The 18731-nt window shown below is 41.2% G+C and overlaps 1 long non-coding RNA gene across 3 annotated transcripts in view; it reads right to left on the bottom strand.

Annotated features, from left to right (window-relative positions):
* The window catches only part of LOC132538054 (uncharacterized), a 47206-nt gene that overhangs the window by 19480 nt on the left and 8995 nt on the right, over positions 1-18731 (bottom strand). Inside the window, exon 2 of one of the 3 annotated variants that reach the window (XR_009549466.1) lies at positions 14116-14296. The exons of the other annotated variants lie outside the window; for them this stretch is intronic. This is a non-coding gene — a long non-coding RNA (uncharacterized LOC132538054). The remainder of the gene's footprint in view (positions 1-14115; positions 14297-18731) is intronic. 3 annotated transcript variants of the gene reach the window in all.

The raw sequence follows: 18731 nt of genomic DNA, 5'->3' as shown, positions 1-18731 counted from the left end.
CACTGGAGAGGTTGTCTGTCCAGGGAAGTCAGAATGGCATCATAGCTATCTACCACTTGGTGGCTTAAAGGCAGTAAGGTATAAAGCAGGACAAATTGTTTAATAAACAGGAACTCAAAGGTAATAGAGCAGATGAAACTAGGGGTCTTTGTGTGAGAAGATACTAGGAAGTCTATTTTAGATATGTTCCACAGGACCCATAACTTTAGTAATTTTTGCCTGAGCCTGATAGCTAGTATTCAGGTGGATTAAAAGTCTTGTCTGAGAAGATGGTGTCAGAGTTGAGAATAGCTCTAGAAAGCTGGATTAGAGCAGAGAGAAGCTCCCAAATATGGGAAAAGTATATAAATACCATTAACTATAAACCTCACTGAGCTGATCTAGGGCCCATATCTATTCATATTTAGCACAGGAGCCTGTGTAACCTCTGAGCCCCTGTCAGTCTGAACTCGCAGTCCATGGTCACAGCTAGGAACATCCTAGGCTGAACTCATAACTACTTCATATTAACAAGAGCGAAAAAATTTTTTAAAAAGAGGGAAAAAATTAAGTGGTTTGTGTCCTGTAGCTGAAATCCTGTATTACAAATAACATGATTTAGAGCACTGGCTGCCCATTTCCTTCAATGTAATTAAAACAAATAAGTGGCAATTTTCAAATACTTTTATTTTTTTAATTGGGGAATTAATGTTTTTCATTCATCAAATACTTTTAAGTGGAGGAAGAAAGATAAGAATCAAAAGTTTTGAAGTCTGAATTTTGGAAACTGCATAGGAATTATGAAAGCTTTTTTCTTTTTAAACACGAATATACTGACTTGACTGAAATTAAAGTAACTAAAATGGTAATAGTCATTAATAAATTGACAAGTATTGGAAGCCCGGCGGTAACGCAAGTGGCACAAAGTGCAAGGACCGGCATAAGAATCCCGATTCAAGCTCCCAGCTCCTTACCTGCAGCAAGGGGGTCGCTAAGCGGTGAAGTAGGCCTGCAGGTGTCTATCTTTCTCTCCCCCTCTCCGTCTTCCCCATCTCTCTCCATGTCTCTGTTCTATCCAACAATGACAACATCAATAACAACAGCAATAATAACCACACACACACACACAAAACAAGGGCAACAAAAGGGAATGAATAAATAAATATTTTAAAAATATTTTCAAAATAATTGACATGGGAATTGGGCGGTAGCGCAGCGGGTTAAGTACAGGTGGCATGAAGTGCAGGGACCAGTGTAAAGATCCTGGTTCGAGCCCCCGGCTCCCCACCTGCAAGGTAGTCGTTTCACAGGCGGTGAAGCAGGTCTGCAGGTGTCTATCTTTCCCCTTCTGTCTTCCTCGCCTCTCCATTTCTCTCTGTCCTATCCAACAATGACGACATCAACAACAACAACAACAAAAGGGCAACAAAAGGAAATAAATATAAAAAAGAAAAAATAATTGACATGTATTTATATTTATTGAATAGCTCACTCTCTGATAGAATAAATTTTAAAGTGTTACAGAGTTAAGTTTTTACTTACCTTTTTAATAGATTTGACATTGATGTGTGTACAAATAACTGATTTAACCTACCCACTGCCAAATTTCCTGTGCTATCATACTAAATAAGTCCTTTGGGCTCAGTGGTGGAACACCTGCTTAAATGTACATGTTACAGTGTGCAAGGGCCTGGGTTCAAGTCCCCAGTCCCCATCTGTAGGGGGAAAGCTTTGCGAGTAGTGAAGCAGTACAGTGGTTGTCTCCCTCTTTTATTTTTTATTATTTTTATTTATTTATTGGATAGAGACAGCCAGAAATGGAGAGTGTAAGGAGTGATAGAGAGGAAGAGATGTGGGGGGTAGAAAACATAATGGTTATGTAAAGAAATTCTCATGTCTGAGGCACCAAATTCCCAGGCTCAATCCCCTGCACCACCATAAACCAGAAAAAAAAAAAAGTGGGCGTAAACAGCATAATGGTTATGCAAAGAGACTCTCATGCCTGAGGCTCCAAGTCCCTGGTTCAATCCACTGCACCACCATAAACCAGAGCGGAGAACAGTGAAGCAGACACCTGAAAAACTAATTGACCTCTTACAAAGCTTTCCCCCTGCAGGTGAGGACCAAGGGCTCCAACTGGGATGGATCCTTGCTCATTGTAAAATGTGCACTCAACCAGGTGCACCACCACCCCGCCCCTCTCTTCCTCTCAGTTTCTAGCTGTCTCTATCCAATAAATAAATAAAAAACAATTAAAAAATTAAATTCTTCTAGCGTTTGCCCTTCTTCCGTAGCCAGTCAACAGCGTCAGGTTGAGCCTGATGTAAAGTTTCGAGACCTCCTTTGAATCTGGAGAGGTGGCAGTCGTTGACTATGTGGGTCATAGTCTGTCTGTAGCCGCAGGGGCAGTTCGGGTCGTCTCTGGCTCCCCAGCGATGGAACATAGCGGCGCACCGACCATGGCCTATTCCATAGCGATTGAGGAGGGCCCAGTCATAACGTGCTAGGTCAAAGCCGGGTTGACGCTTGCAGGGGTCTGTGATGAGGTGTTTGTTCTTTACCTCAGCTGACTGCCAACTCTGTTTCCAAGAGTCTGGAACAGAGAAGTTCAGTGTAGGCGTAGGGAACCAGACTGGGTGACGAAACATCAAGCGTTGGACAGGGTGGGCGAAGATATCCGCGTATATTGGCAGGTCCGGTCGAGCGTAGACGTGGGAAATGAACTTAGATGATGCCGCATCCCGGCGAATATCTGGCAGGGCGATGTTGCTAAGAACTGGCAGCCATGGAACCAGGGTGGAACGGATGGTTCCAGAAATGATCCTCATGGAGGAATATAATTTGGAATCGACCAAGTGGACATTGGGGGCTACGGAACCATACTGGGGCACAGTATTCTGCAGTGGAATAGCATAATGCCAGAGATGATGATCGTAGTGTGGAAGCGCTCGCGCCCCATGAGGAGCTGGCCAGTCTTGCAATGATGTTATTCCTCGCGCCCACCTTTGCTGCAGTTTTTATGAGATGTTTGTGAAATGACAGAGTGCGATCGAGAGTAACGCCAAGATAGACTGGCTGGGCTTCATGCCGGATTCTCGTACCGCCAAGCTGCACATTAAGCTCACGTGAGGCCGAAGCATGGTGTAGATGGAAAACAGATGATACCGTTTTTGCAGTGCTAGGGATTAGTCCCCATTTTTTACAGTAATCAGATATCAGAGACATGTCTTTCATGAGTGTTTCCTCGAGGATGTCAAACTTGGATGCCTGAGTTGCACAGCAGATGTCATCGGCGTAGATGAACTTCCTTGAAGAAATTTCTGGGAGGTCATTGATGTAAATATTAAATAGCGTAGGAGCCAGAACAGAGCCCTGGGGGAGGCCACTTGAGACAAGTCTCCATCTGCTAGACTTGTCACCCAGATGCACCCGGAATCTTCTGTTTTGGAGAAGAAACGATATAGTGTTGGCCACCCATGGAGGCAGGCATCTTGAGATCTTGACTAGGAGACCATGGTGCCAGACCGTGTCATAGGCTGCTGTGAGATCAACAAAGACAGCACCCGTCTTTAAATTCTTCTGGAATCCATTTTCAATGTAAGTTGAGAGGGCCAGGACTTGTTCGCAGGTAGATCTTCCTGGGTGGAAACCAGCTTGGGCGGGTGATAGGAATTTCTCTGTAAGAGAAGAAATACGTGACAGAAGCAGCCTCTCAAGGAGTTGGTAACACACGGAGAGGAGAGAAATTGGTCTATAGCTGGCGGCCAGTGTTGGGTCTTTCTTTGGTTTCAAAACCGCTATAATCTTCGCACGATGCCAAACTTTGGGCATAGACTCAGATTCCAAGATGTGGGACAGGAATGAAGCGAGCCACTTCTTTGCCGCGGGACCCAGGTTAAGAATGAGTTCTGGGGTGATGTTATCATAGCCAGCAGCTGTTCCTGGTTTAACCCTCTTCAAAGCGTCTTCCAGTTCAGACAGTGTAAAGGGAGAGAGTTTTGGAGATGGACAAGATAAATGGAAGTGGGATGACCACTCATGGGAAATTTCTCTTTTCCAGACTGGGTCGATCTTAGCATGTCCAACTTGAGTTAGGTGACTGGCCACTGAGTTTGGAGATACGGGAGGATGGGAGACGGGAGAGGGTTGGCTACCGGCACCCAGACTATGAAGAAGCTTCCAGGCCTTCCTACTTGAGTGGGTAAAGTTCAGACTTTCCGTGAGCTGTTGCCAGCGTGCTTGGCGTGCTGCATCCAGGGAGGCAATGAGATGGTCAGCCACATCTGGGTCGCCCGACTCATCATACTGCTTTAGTAGTTGCTCGCATTCAGCATCAAGACAAGGCATATAGTTAGCACGTCTCCCACGAGGAATGGCTTGGGAAGCTGCTTTGAAGATGGCTTGGCGGAAGCACCTGTAGGAATCTTCAGAGGGGATAGAGTTAATTGGAATTACAGGAATAGATTTGTTGGTAAGATCACTGAACAGACGCCAGTTTGCTTTCCGAAAGTTCCATCTTAGTTTCTCCGAGCATAGAATCAGTGGGAGCTGGAGACCAATGTGGATGATAGCTGGGCGGTGATGATTGTGCGGGAAGATCTTGAGAACTTGTCTCGTAGCGGGAAAGGCTTGGCCGTTGACTGTGCTAATCTAGCACAGGTCGGGTGATGAGTCTTTATTCCATCTAGCACTGTGAAAAGAGCCTGGCTGTTTGGGATCATATAATAGGGAGAGGTCATTCGCTGAAGCCCAGTCAGCTAAGATAGAGCCGTCAGCACGAGTGGAGGAATATCCCCAGTCTTGGTGATGACTATTAAAGTCTCCAACGTAAACGGCTGGGTGATCTGGGCTAGGCAGGACCTCATTATCCCATGAGGCACTGGGAGGCTTATATACATTGACAAGCTGAATAGATCCAATAGTAATGGAGTCATAGAAGGTTGAAGAGGCCGTATAGTAAATGTCCGCAAGACACGATTTGGCGTAGATGGCTCAGCCGTGTTTAGGATGGAGATTATAGCATATTAAATCGAATCCACTGATGGTGAATCGAGCAGCTTCATCGACTGCTATATGTGTTTCTTGTAGGCAGATAACATCTGCCTGATGCTGTATCGCCAGTTGACCAATAAGAACGCGTTTGGCAAAGGACAGCCCCTCAACATTAAGTTGGAGGACTCGAAGAGCAGGACCAACAGCTTGAAAGCTGTCAGGAGCTGCTTGTTGCTGGCTTTGAAAGTTGGGTGGCTTTGAAAGTTGCGTTGCATTGGATCGACCTTCCCGTGGTGCATCCCGTGAGTACCCATTCATTGGGGAAACTGACGATCCTTCCTAGCCGACTGAATCCACATGGATCCCAGTCACTTTCAAAGCCAGCAAAAAATTAAATAATATAAAAAAACAAAAAATGAAGTCCTCTATATATCCCACCTCTAGCCCCCATCCCCCCCAACACACCCTTTCCTCTAATAACCAATCCAGTTTTCAGAACTTCAGTCAGTTTGGAGCGAGCATGATGCTGAAGGCACATGTTACCATGCACAAGGACCCAGTTTCAAACCCCAGTACCCACTTGCAAGGGAGAGCTTTCACAAGAGATAAATCAGGTCTACAAATGTCTTTCTCTCCCTCTCTTTATCTCCCCTCTCTCAATTTCTGCCCTATTATATTTAAAAAAAAAAAAAAAGGCTGTCAGGATGGATAGAATCATTATGTAAGCAACAAGCTCCAGTGATAACCCTGGTGGCAATAAGCAAACAAAAGAGAGAGAAAGAAGGGGGTGGGGGACTACTTAGAGGCCTGGAAGGTGGTGTAGTGGTTACAGGCTTGGACCCTGAAGCTAGAAATCCAATCCTGCATTGCATGCTCTGCTGCCTTTCTCCCTCTCACTTTTTCTCATTAATAATCAAATCTTTTTGTAAACAACCATTTGGGGTTTTATGGTTCCTGCAAGTTTGTTTATTTTAGTTTATACATACTAGTAAAAAAAAAAACCTGGGGCTAGGTGGTGGTGCACACATTATAATGCGCAAGGACCCAGGTTCAAGCCCCTGGTCCTCACCTGAAGGGGGAAAGGTCTGCGAGTGGTGAAGCAGTGTTCCAAGTGTCTCTCCATCTCTCTCCCTCTCTATCTCCCCCTTCCTTTCAATGGCTGGCTGTCTCTATCCAGTTAATAAAAATCATTGTAAAAATTTTTAAAAAACAATACCCAGTAGGTGTTGTTGACATCTTAACATATTTTACTTGGCACAATCACTTCTATGTGACAATCACTTCTACCCATTAATATTTGGTCCCAAAAAGAACTACGCTGGGCAACAATAGTGAGAGTGGACATCCTTGCGTTGTTTCAGATTGTAGGAGGGAAACCTTCAGTTTCTCCCCACTGAGTATGATACTAGTGATGGGCTTGTTTCCTATCCTCAGTCTATCAATATTATTTATTAAAAATGGGTATTGAATTTTGTCAGATGCTTTTTCAGGATCATGTGTGTTTAGCATTTCTTTTTCTTGATGTCATCTATTACATGGACTGATTTGCACATGCTGATCCATCTTTGCATTGCCTACAGGTGACTCAATGGTAGAAAGCTTATGCCGCACCCTAACTTCAATCCCCAGCACTGTATATATGTTTTTAATTGTTTTATTAGTGATTTAATATTGATTTATAAAATTACATGTCAATGGGGGTATAATTCCACAGTTTCCACCACCAGAGTTCTGAACCCCCAACCCTTCCATTGCAAAGCATGGGCTAACTATCATCTCTATAACTATCTCTCTAGATTTGTACATAATTGCCCCCTTTTCCTTCTAGTTTCTTCTCCACCAAGCTGCTCTTGACCCTACTACTGCATCCAAATGTGCCTCCCTTTTTCCTTCTCTCTCTGCGGGTCCTGATGGAGCTGAATTCAGATATACAGGGAAAATATAATATGTTAGAGCAGAGGCAAAGATTTGATTTCGGGGGTGCTAAAAGCTACTATAACACTGGAAGTTAAGAGAAAGGCATGAAATATTTTCTACACAAGAGCCTTCAAAGAGAGATGGTCTTACTGATACTAATTCCAGGCTTCTAGGATGCAGAATATTAGAGAAAAAAAAATTCAGTTCTTAAAAATCTCCTTGTTATTTTTGCTATTAACAACCCTAGAAACTACACTTTCATGCATATATATGATTTAGCCTGGGTCACAGTTATACTTCCTTTTAAAAAATATTTTATTTATTTATTTATTTATTTATTTATTTATTTATTTATGACAGGTCTAGGAGGAGAAAGAACCAGATATCACTCTGGTACATGTGCTGCCGGGGATTGAACTCGGGACCTCATAGCTTGAGAGTCCAATACTTTATCTACTGTGCTACTTCCCGGACCACAACAGTTATACTTTCTAAAACCACAGAGCACCAAAGATGTCAGATGATGGCTGACAAGTACTGGGACAATCCTCCAGTTTCTTAGTAGACACTGGGCATTGTCATTCTCATTGAAAGGTTTGCAAATTTCATCCAGTAATATGGTAAGTCAATGCACTGTTACTACCAACCAAAGATGTCCAAGGATAAGTCCATAAAATGGTGTGGGGGGGGGCTCTTAAAATTGCAAAATACCTTGTATGTAAATTTAGAACTGTCAGGATATTTTTAAAAGAGAGTCAGTCACAGCGTCGGAATATCTGGTGTTCACTATATATACTTTAAAAAAGAAGTCAGTGCACTTCTTCTGGTGACAGTACATGCCCATTTTTTTTTCCCACAGTGATGTAGACACACAATAATTTAATGTTCCCATCTCTACTGATTGATTTGGCACAAACAATGCATGTATGTGCCAATGAATAAGACCGGATCTATGTGATTCCTTTCTCACACAGACTCACACATATACACCCAGATACAGAAAGTGTATCACTGTTTTTACATAAGCAGATACTGAAAACATAGTCTGATCAGTTCATACCCCACACACAGCTCCCCAGAGGCTCAAAGTCAGGGTACTTTAGCTAGAAGAAAACAAGATAGTTTTTTACAATCTTCAAATTTTGTTAACACAAATTATTTAAAACTAAAATAAATAAACAGTATATATCAATCACAAAGGCAAACACAATTTGCCCTCAGGAGTTGGGTGAGTTGTAAAAAATAACTCAAGTTTGCCAGATTGTATTCTTAGCCCCTATCTTGTTCACACATTAAGCAAACAGATTCATATCCACCAAGTAACATGTTTTCCCCATATTTTCTTGAAATGCAAGACCCTGTTCACATATCTTTTGTCTTCTCATCTTTGTAGAAACATAGCTATAAGATTATTCCAACATACCATAAACTCTGTAGAGTAACAGCAGGGCAAGCACTGGGCTGAGTGGCTACATAGTGTGAGTCCCAGTGGCGACAAGTTCACAGTGGAGGATGGGGAGAAGCAGGTTGTCCTCAGCTCATGTATAAGAATAAATATAGGGGGTCAGGTGGCAACAGAAGATTAAGCGCACATGGCACAAAGTGCAAGGACCAGCGTAAGGATACTCGTAGTCTCCGGCTAACCACTTGCGGGGGTGGGGGTGTGTGTGGAGGGGTTCGCTTCACAGGCAGTGAAGCAGGTCTGCAGGTGTCTGTTTTTATCTCCCCCTCTCGATCTTCCCTCCTCCTCTCTCAATTTCTCTCTGTCCTATCCAACAACAACAGCAATGACAACAATAATAACGACAACAACTAGAGTAACGACAACAACTAGGGTAACAATAAGGGCAACAAAATGGGAAAAAAATGGCCTCCAGGAGCAGTGAATTCGTGGTGCAGTCACCGAGCCCCAGCAATAACCTGCAGGCAAAAAAAAAAATGTATAGGGAGTGGAGTGGTAGCACAGCGGGTTGAGCGCACGTGGCGCAAAGCACAAGGGCCGGAGCAAGTATCCGGGTTCGAGCCCCTGGCTCCCCACCTGCAGGGGAATCGCTTCAAAAGCGGTGAAGCGGGTCTGCGAGTGTCTTTCTCTCCCCCTCTCTGTCTTACCTTCCTCTCTCCATTTCTCTCTGTCCTATCCAACAACGAGGACATCAACAACAACAACTACAACAACAATAAAAACAACAAAGGCAACAAAAAGTAAATAAATATATATTTAAATATATATATACTCAGGTAGTAGCTAGACTAGTTTTTAAAGAAATGTTACAGAAAACCTCCAGATGTGGAGCCAGGTTGTGGTGCACCTGGTTGAACACTCATGTTACAGCACAGAAAGACCAAGGTTTAAGCACCTGGTGGCGAGTCCCCACCTGCAATGGGAAAGCTTTGCCAGGTAGTAAAGCAGTGCTGCAGATATCTCTCTGTATCTGTCTCTGTCTCTTTCCTTCTCTATATCCCCCTTTCCTCTAGATTTCTCATTATGTCTATCAAATAGATAAATAAGTAATAAAAGAGAAACCTCCAGATGTCAAAATTTAGAAGCTAATTATTTATTATTATTATTATTTTAACATACAGTGATGGCCCAGTCAGAAGGGAAACAAAGCATGTCTGAGAGTGGTGACTCAACAAGTTGCTCATCTTCGCTAAACGTTGTGGGAGGTCTTACTCTGTGGTAAAGTGGGCCAGGGAGGTGACTCAGTGGTAGTGCACAAGCTGTGAGGCCCAGGATTCTATACTAACACTGCACAATAGCAAGAAAGACAACCAAATGGGCCATCATAAATGGCAGAGCAGTGCTCTGGATTTTCTCTTTTTCTGTCATGACACAAAATATAGGGTGGGGGTGGGTGGCGATGTACCTAGTAGAAAATGAGTCATCAAAACTATTGGGTATCAGAGAAGTCATGACATATTTTTGTATAGGAAAAGAGAAAGAACTATGTCATGACTGTCCCGACAGCCTAATAATTGTCAGTGCCACTAAGTTCATTCACAGTATTATGTAAACAACACCATCATCCATTTCCAGAATGTTTTCATTTTTCCAAACAAAAACTCTACACATTAATGTGCTGTGGTACTTTTCAACTTTAAAATGAACAAATAACTTTGTTTTTTAATCAGTTAATTTTGACAAACTAGAACCTCAGGCATACATGACCTTACTGTTCCCAGGCAGCTTTTTTCATTCAGATAGAGAAAGAGATATGAGTCAAGTGGTGGTGCACTTGGTTAAGCATTCACATTATAGACCCAGGTTCAAGCCTAAGGTCCCCACCTGCTGGGGGTAAGCCTCATGAGTGGTAAAGCAGGGCTGCAGGTGTCTCTCCATATCTCTCCCTCTCTACCTCACCCTCTTGTCTAAATTTATCTCTGTACCTATCCAATAATAAATAAACATTTAAAGAGAGAGAGTCATCATTAAAGTATGCCAGTCTCTTGGCCCTATTCAGCTTTTGTAGTCCTTACTTTGTCTGACACAGTTAGCTTTGGAGTGATTGGGAGGGTATGTAATAGGAGGTAGCTGAGGAGGGTACATATTAGATGTTGGGCTAAGGCAAAAACTAGTAAAGTCATGGGCCTTCTGGAATATACCTAAAACAGACCTACTACCTTTTTCCAAAACAGAGACCCCAATCTTCATCTGCAATATTCATGCCTTTCGATTCATGATTAGTCAACAATTTATTCTGCATTATAACAACTCTTTTTCAGTCATCAGGTTCCAGATGAAACCATGATGCCAACCTGATTTCCCTGGGCAGATGACCCCCATCAATGTGTCCTGGAGCCCTGCTTCCCTAGAGCCCTGCCCCACTAGGGAAAGAGAGATAGGCTGGGAATATGGTTCGACCTGCCAATGCCCATGTTCAGCAGGGCAGCAATTACAGAAGCCAGACCTTCCACCTTCGGCACCCCATAATGACAGTGGGTCCATACTCCCAGAGGGATAAAGAATAGGGTAGCTATCAGGGGAGGGGACTGGATATGGAGCTCTGGGGGTGGGCAATGTGTGGAAATGTACCCCTCTTATCCTATGGTCTTGTCAATGTTTCCATTTTATATATGAAAATAATACTAGTAAAGGAGAAAGAGATAAGAGAAAGAGACATCACAGCATAAGAGCTTTCCCCAGGTCAAGTCAGTGGCAAGGCAGGCATCCTGCTGGGTGAGCTACGAAAACATGCACATGGCAAGGCAGGTGTCCTCTAGTGCCAAGAAAGACTTTAAATAACATGTTCCTAAAAGCTACGATATTTGTTGCAGACAAGTTCCAATAGAAAATCCTTCCAGATTTCAGTGTGATGCTAACTGCTCACCCTCCAAAAACTCTTCAGGAATAAATCCTTTGCCATATTGTTAAGCCTCTCCAACCTGCCCCCCCCCCCCAGAATGTCAACTCTCGGTCCTAGCCTGTTTATATATATATATTTATATATAGCCATCATTCTACTGACCCAACAACTCTGGATATCATTGTGTCTTGAAAATGGCTCCTCTGCACTCAACAATCTTTTCTATACCTTCTATCTCTCTTTCCACCTCTTTACCTCAGTGACACAAATTATCCTAAAGTATCATTTCTCCTGTAGGCCTCCCATGTGGAAACTACTTATTCTCACTTCAGGTTTGGTAGCTGAGTCAATGTTCATATACTTTTTTTTTACTGCTCCCACTTGTAAATATCCCCTCTATGAGACTTAAACCATTTAGCTTTCAACTGCATTCTCCCCCCCCTCCCAGTTTGCTATCATCTGCTCTCATGTCTTTTGACTGGGATGTCAAAATGTGGCTTCCAATTATCCAATCCATCTTAACTCCTGTCATTATTTTAGACAACTTTGGCATCTACTACATGACTCATCCAAAATGCTGAGCTCTAAATTCATAGAACTCTACCTGAAGAAGCTAAAAATCACAAAACCAGACATCTCATGCTCTGTCAGGAAATTGTGAGGATGTGGTTGAGCTTGGAAGGGTTTGACTTAAGTGGACATCCATCCTGTCAGTCTCTCTCTTTTTGCTTGGAGAGGTAGAGCAAAAAGGGACAAAACCCCCCAAGGTTTGCCTCATCTTATCAGTCTCCCTGTCTCACAAAGCACCCTGCATTCCTGATACTATGGCCTATTCCCTTATTATCTACATAATCATTGTTTTGCCTGAACGATTCCCCACTCATTCCATTCCTTTGATCTATCTTCTTTCTACCCTCAAGACCCTCCCTGCCTCCAGGGTATTATTGATCCTACCAGTTAAAACCCTTGCAACAGTTGCTAAGGAAGTTCCTACCTTTCCTGGCCCCTTTTGCCTTTCTCCGCTGCTTTCATAACCATGTCCATTTCTGTTTCCAACTTGACACTTCCGGGTCCGACCTTTAAAAGCCTAGGCTCTCTGATCAATAAAGGATTGAATCGCCTTGCCACCACGAACTCTGTTCATGAGTCATCTCCCTCTAGTTGCTGACTGAATAACAGCCCAGGCTGGCTCTGGTCACGTTCTCTCCAACCCAGAGAGTATGCGCCCAGGAAGAGGCACCCCCACGCTAGCCCAGCAATGCTCAAGAAAAATCATTTTACTTTCAGCTTACTTAACACTTCACCCTACTCTACCACTATCTTCCTTCTCTTTAAGACTTAAAACCCACAAGATCCCATAATGACCCTGGCTCCATGCTCCCAGAGGGATAAAGAATAGGGAAGCTATCAGGGGACGAAATGGGATATGGAGTTCCAGTGGCAGGAATTGTGTGGAATTGTACCCCTCTTATCCTATGGTCTTGGCAGTGTTTCCATTTTATAAATAAAAACTTAAAAAAAACCACAAGATCATGGCTTTCTTTTTGCCATAGTACCCGCCATATCTTTACTTCTCTACCTCAGCTGTATACTTACAGACCTTTAGTATAACTGTTCAAAAACACTATAATAATTTTACTGTTTCTTTCCTTCCTGTAAGACATATAGAATCCCCACCCCAGCTGAACACAATCATTTATCTCTCTGTACTTCTGTCCACATTAAGAAAATGAATAAATTGACTGGTATCAACAAAAGTACCAATAAATATCTTTAATATTTATATTAATATTTAATAAATATCTTTATGTGTCCATTTCATATAAACTATCCAATTTATTTTTTATTGTTTATTTATTTATTTATTCCCTTATGTTGCCCTTGTTTTATTTTTGTTGTTAGTGATGTCATGGTTGTTGGATAGAAGAGAGAGAAATGGAGAGAGGAGGAGAAGACAGAGGGGGAGAGAAAGACACCTGCAGACCTGCTTCACCACTTGTGAAGCGACACTCCTGCATGAGGGGAGCCAGGGGCTCGAACCAGGATCCTTCTGCCAGTCCTTGTGCTTTGCACCACCTGTGCTTAACCTGCGCTACTGCCCGGCTCCCAACCTTCCAATTTATTCACATAGAGAAATGAAGCTGATAACAGTCTCATATGACCCTTTGTATCTCTGCATCATCAATTATAATTTTACCTCTCTCATTTCTGATTATCATAGCTTTCTCTTTTTTTTTTCTCCCTTGGTATATCTAGCCAATAGTTTATCTACTTTATGATTTCAAAGAACTAACTATTGGTTTCATTAATCTTCTGAATCTTCTTTTTGGTCACAGTCATACTAACTTCCAAGTTTGACACAAGAGGAAGTAGTTAGTCTCAACAGGCCAATCACTAGTGCAGAAATGAAAGCAATAATCAAGTCTTCCCAAGAATAAAAATCCAGGTCCAGACAGCAGTACTAATGAATTACATAGAGCATTAAAACTCTAGAACTAACACCCACCATCCTCAAACTCTTCCAAAAAACTCAAGTGGGGAAAACACCCCCAAACACATCCTGAGGTCAATATCAATCTGATCCCTAAAGCAAAAAAGAACTCTACCAAAAATGAAAACTATAGACCTATGTCACTGATGAACACTTATTTAAAGATTCTCAAAATCTTTACAAATCAAATACAACACATAAAAAGAATAATCCACCAAGATCAAGTAGGATTCGTCACAGGAATGTAGAGTTGGTTCAAAAAATATAGATATGGTAACATTATACTATATGGAAAAGATCTTTTAAAAATAAGATTAAAAGCACATGGTTATATGTACTGGTTAGGGGGTCAGGCAGTGGCACACTGAGGTGAGCACATATGCAAAGACGGGTTTGAACTCCCACTTCCCACCCATAAAGGGGACAGTTTACTAGCTGTGAAGCAGGTCTGCAGGTCTCTCTTCTTCCTTCTCCTTCTCCTTCTCCTTCTCCTTCTCCTTCTCCTTCTCCTTCTCCTTCTCCTTCTCCTTCTTCTTCTTCCCCTTCCCCTTCTCCTTCTCCTTCTCCTCCTTCTCCTTCTTCTCTACTTCCCCCTTCTCAATTTCTCTATGTCCTATCAAATAAAATAGAAAGGAAAAAAGAAAGAAGCAAGCAAGCAAACAAAAAAGAAAAAGAAAAGAAAACATGGCTTCTCTGCAGCAGTAGATTCATAGTGCCATAGTAACTGCATTGAGGCCCAGTGATAACTCTGGTGGCGGGGGGAAACAAAGTGGCATTTGACAAGATTCAACAACCACTTATGACAGAAATTGGAAATAGGAGGAAAATCCCTCAACATAATAAAGGCCATTTATGACAAGCCCACAGGTAGCATCATATTCAATTAATAAAAATTGAAGCTTTTCCCCTAAAATCGGAAACTAGATAAGGATATTCACCTTTACCCACTACTACTCAACATAATCCTAAAAGTTCTTGCCAGTGAAATCAAGCAAGGAGATATTAAAGGAATGAAAAATGGAAAGGAACAAGTTCAACTATTCTTATTTATAGCTGACACAATAGTATACGTACAGATTCTTAAAATCTACATCCGCTGCCCCCCCAATGAAATCATCAATAAATTCCGTCAAGTAGCAGAATACAAACAATATACATAAATCTGTAGCAATTTTTTATACACAAATGGTGAGTCAAAGGAAAGAAAATTGAAGGAAGTAATTCCATTTATAATGGAACCCACAACAATAAAATATCTGGGAGTAAATCTAACAAAAAGGGATGAAGGATCTCTACAATTAAAATTATATGGTATTATTAAAAGAAACAAAAGGTGACACAAAGAAATGAAAGAACACCCCTTAACAAATTAGGTATGCAAGTACCCAGGTTCAAGTTCTCAGTCCCCACCTGTAGGGAGAGAAGCTTCACAAGAGGCAAAGCAGTGCTGCAGTGCCTCTATCTTTCTCCGCCTCACCCTCATTTCTCAGTCTCTATCCAATGAATAAATAGTAAAAAAAAAAAAGAGAGAGTACCCCATGTTCATGGATTGGGAGAATAGAAAAAATAGCCATCATTCTAAAAGCAATGCATAGATTCAATTCAATACTTATTAAAATCTCAATGGCATTTTCTTTTTTATTATTGTTAACTTAATGATTGACAGGACAGTAGGATAAAGGGATACAATTCCACACAATACCCACCACCAGAGTTCCACACCCCATCCCCTCCACTGGAAATTTTCCTATTCTTTATCCCCCTGGGGTATGGACCCAGGATCAATGTGGGATGCAAAAGGTGGAAGGTCTTGCTTCTGTAATTGCTTCTCCACTGGACATGGGCACTGGCAGGTCGATCCATACTCTCAGCCTGTTTCTATCTTTCCCTAGTGGGGCAGGGCTCTTGAGAGGCAGAGTTCCAGGACATATTGTTAAGGTCCTCGGACCAGGGAAGTCAGGATGGCATCAGGTAGCATCTACAAATTGGTGGCTGAAAAGCATTAAGATTAAAGCAGATCAAAATGTTTAATAATCAGGAACCTATAGGTAAGGATATAGCAGATGAGATTTGGGGTCTCTATTTTGGAAAAAGCTAGGAAGTCTATTTTAGGTATATTCCAAGGGGCCCATGACTTTATTAATTTTTGCCTTACCTTGACAGCTAATATCAAGTGGGCTAAAGGTATTGTCTGGGGAGATGGTGTCAGAATTAGAAATAAGACTAGAAAGCTAGATCAGGGCAGAGAGTAGCTCCCAAATAAGAGAAAAGTATATAAATGCCATTAACTGTAAACCCCACCGATCTGATCTGGGGCCTATATTAAGCACAAGACTCAATGACATTTTCTAAGGAGATTGAAAAAAAAGTATCCAAAAATTCATGTGGCATTGAAAACAACAACAACAACAACAAACTCTAACCACAAAGCCAAAGCACTCCTGAGAAAAAAAGAGAGAGGATAGAGGTATCAGACTGCCTGACCTCAGTCAGTGATAAGACAAATAATTACTAATGCTACTACAAAACAATAATAACTAAAACCATATCATACTGAAGCAAAAACAGATCAATGAAACAGGGCAAAGAGCCCAGAAATAAAACCACGCATATATTGACAGCTAATATAGGACAAATGAACCAAATTTATTCAGTGGGGAAAAGAAGGCCTCTTTCATAAAGGTACTGAGAAAACTGGGCAGCCACATGTAGAAAAATGAAACTAGACTACCACGTAACACCACACACCAAAATTAACTTAAAATAAATAAAAAATCTAAATATTAGATCTGAAACTATCAAAGAAAAAAAATGAATCCACAAGGAGTGGATTCACTTAAGTATAAAGCCCAACTAAAAACCTGATGACAATTAAAAAGAAATCTGAAAAGCAATGTATGTATGTAAATATATATATATATATATATATATATATATATATATATTCTTATTTACCAGAGCACTGTTCAGCTCTGCCTTATAGTGCTGTGGGGGATTAAACGTGGGACTTTGGAGCCTCAGGCATGAGAATCTCTTTGCATGACCATTAGGCTATCTACCCCCACCCTGTATATAATTTTTCTATGCCAGTTCCTCTAGTGTGCTTTGTTTGTAACTAATTTTTCTGTATCTGGTGCTGAGTTTTCTAGCTTTCAGTACTGTCCCAACATTCCACTATATCCTATAAGGGAATATGACTATTACTTTTGACGTGGGAAAACCAGCAGATGGGAATGAAGGAGGAAGAGGGATTCTCTGTAGTTTGTGGTGGGCCTCACTCCCAACTCCTATAGACTGAGAGAGAACCATTCCCCCTCCCCATTTGTGGTGGACTTCCACTTTCATTTTCCCATGCCCTTCACTGTTCCCACCTGCATCCCAGTTTAAAGTTTCCTCTGCTTCTATTCAGTCCACTAACACCACAAATTATGAATGCTATTCCCCCTTTGCAAAACCAATAAGTAGCCTAGAACTACTAGAGCCAACAGAGCAGACAAACCTAACTTACTCCTTGCCCTCCACATGGCTCTCAGTCTTATTTTTTTGCCCACTGAGAGATGTAAGATTTAGATGTTCTTACACAGCCTAAATTGTTCATGCTAATCCACAAGGATATAAAATATTCTATTTTTTATTTACTGTTGGATATAAAACATTAATTCCCTAATAAAGAAATTTTTTAAAATTCTGTTTTGTTTTTTTTTTTGCTAAGAAAGTATGCACTTATTCAGCAAAAGTTCCTAGACAAAAAAAAAAAAAAAAAATGGAGAGTAGTAAGGGAAGTCACACACCTGGTAGAGTACAGAACTTGCATCCCATACCAATGGTTCCTGGTTTGATCCCTGGCATGGTATGGAATATATTGATGGGCCCTCCTCCCATAAAACCCTCTATCTCACATGAAATTGTTAAAATGAATATTTTAAATAGAAAATGGCCAACAACCTTAGCTCCCATAGGAAAGCTTCTACTCTAAAACAACTTTTTAGTCTAAATGTTTCTATAGCTTTACAGTATCTCTTGAAGTATCACTTTTATAATCCCTCTCTTTCTCTTTCTTTTTTATTTTTCTCCTGGATATGACAGCTTTTTCGTATTACCAGATCATACTCAGAAATGGAGGTGTTCATGCTTCTTCTAATTATTGTTTTTAAATTTTAAGGTAATTTATAAAAATAAAAAAAAACATCACCCTAGCAGGATACAGCAGTCTTGGTTGAAAGCCTTTCTCATTGAGCACTTGATAGATATCTTGCCATTCTCTTCTGGCCTGTAGTGTTTGTGTGGAGAAATCTGCTGCTAATCTTATGAGTTTTCCTCTGTAGGTGACTCTTTGTTTTTCTCTTGCAGCATTTAAGATCCTTTCTTTATCCTTATTCCTTTTCATTCTAAATATGATGTGTCTTGACGTCTTTAAGTCTTGGTTAATTCTGTTTAGGACCCTCTGAGCTTCTTGAACCTTTATGTCTTTTATTTTGTATAGATTAGGGAAGTTCTCAGCTATTATGTCCTGAAGAATGCTTTCTTCTCCTCCCTTTCTTCTTCAGGTAAGCCAATAATGCACAGGTTACTTCTTTTGAAGTCATCCCATATGACACTAGATGGAGGCATGAAAACTTTCTCAGACAAGCAACAGTTGAAGGAGTCAACTATCACCAAGCATTCCCTGCAAGAAATTCTGAAAGATCTCTTATAAACAGTCACATTATAAACATGCCATATATCAGAACACTGTAAAATTTTAGAATAATGACATTAAAATATCTTCACTCTATAACATCAGTAAATGCCAATGCCCTGAATTCACCTATTAAAAGGCATAGAGTAGGCAGATGAATCAGAAAACACAACACAACCATATGTTATCTGCAGGAATCCTACCTAACTCAACAAGACAAACACAGACTCAAAGACAAAGGATAGAAAACTACTATACAAGCCAATGGACCACAAAAAAGGGCAGGAACAGCTATTCTCAATCTGACACAACAGACCTTAAGACAAATAAAATTTAAAATGATAGGAATGGACATTACTTAATGTTCAGT

This window comes from Erinaceus europaeus, chromosome 4, assembly GCF_950295315.1.
Source record: "Erinaceus europaeus chromosome 4, mEriEur2.1, whole genome shotgun sequence".
NCBI lineage: Eukaryota > Metazoa > Chordata > Mammalia > Eulipotyphla > Erinaceidae > Erinaceus > Erinaceus europaeus.
The sequence above is the reverse complement of the archived record's forward strand: the minus strand, read 5'-3'. Positions and strand labels throughout refer to the sequence as shown.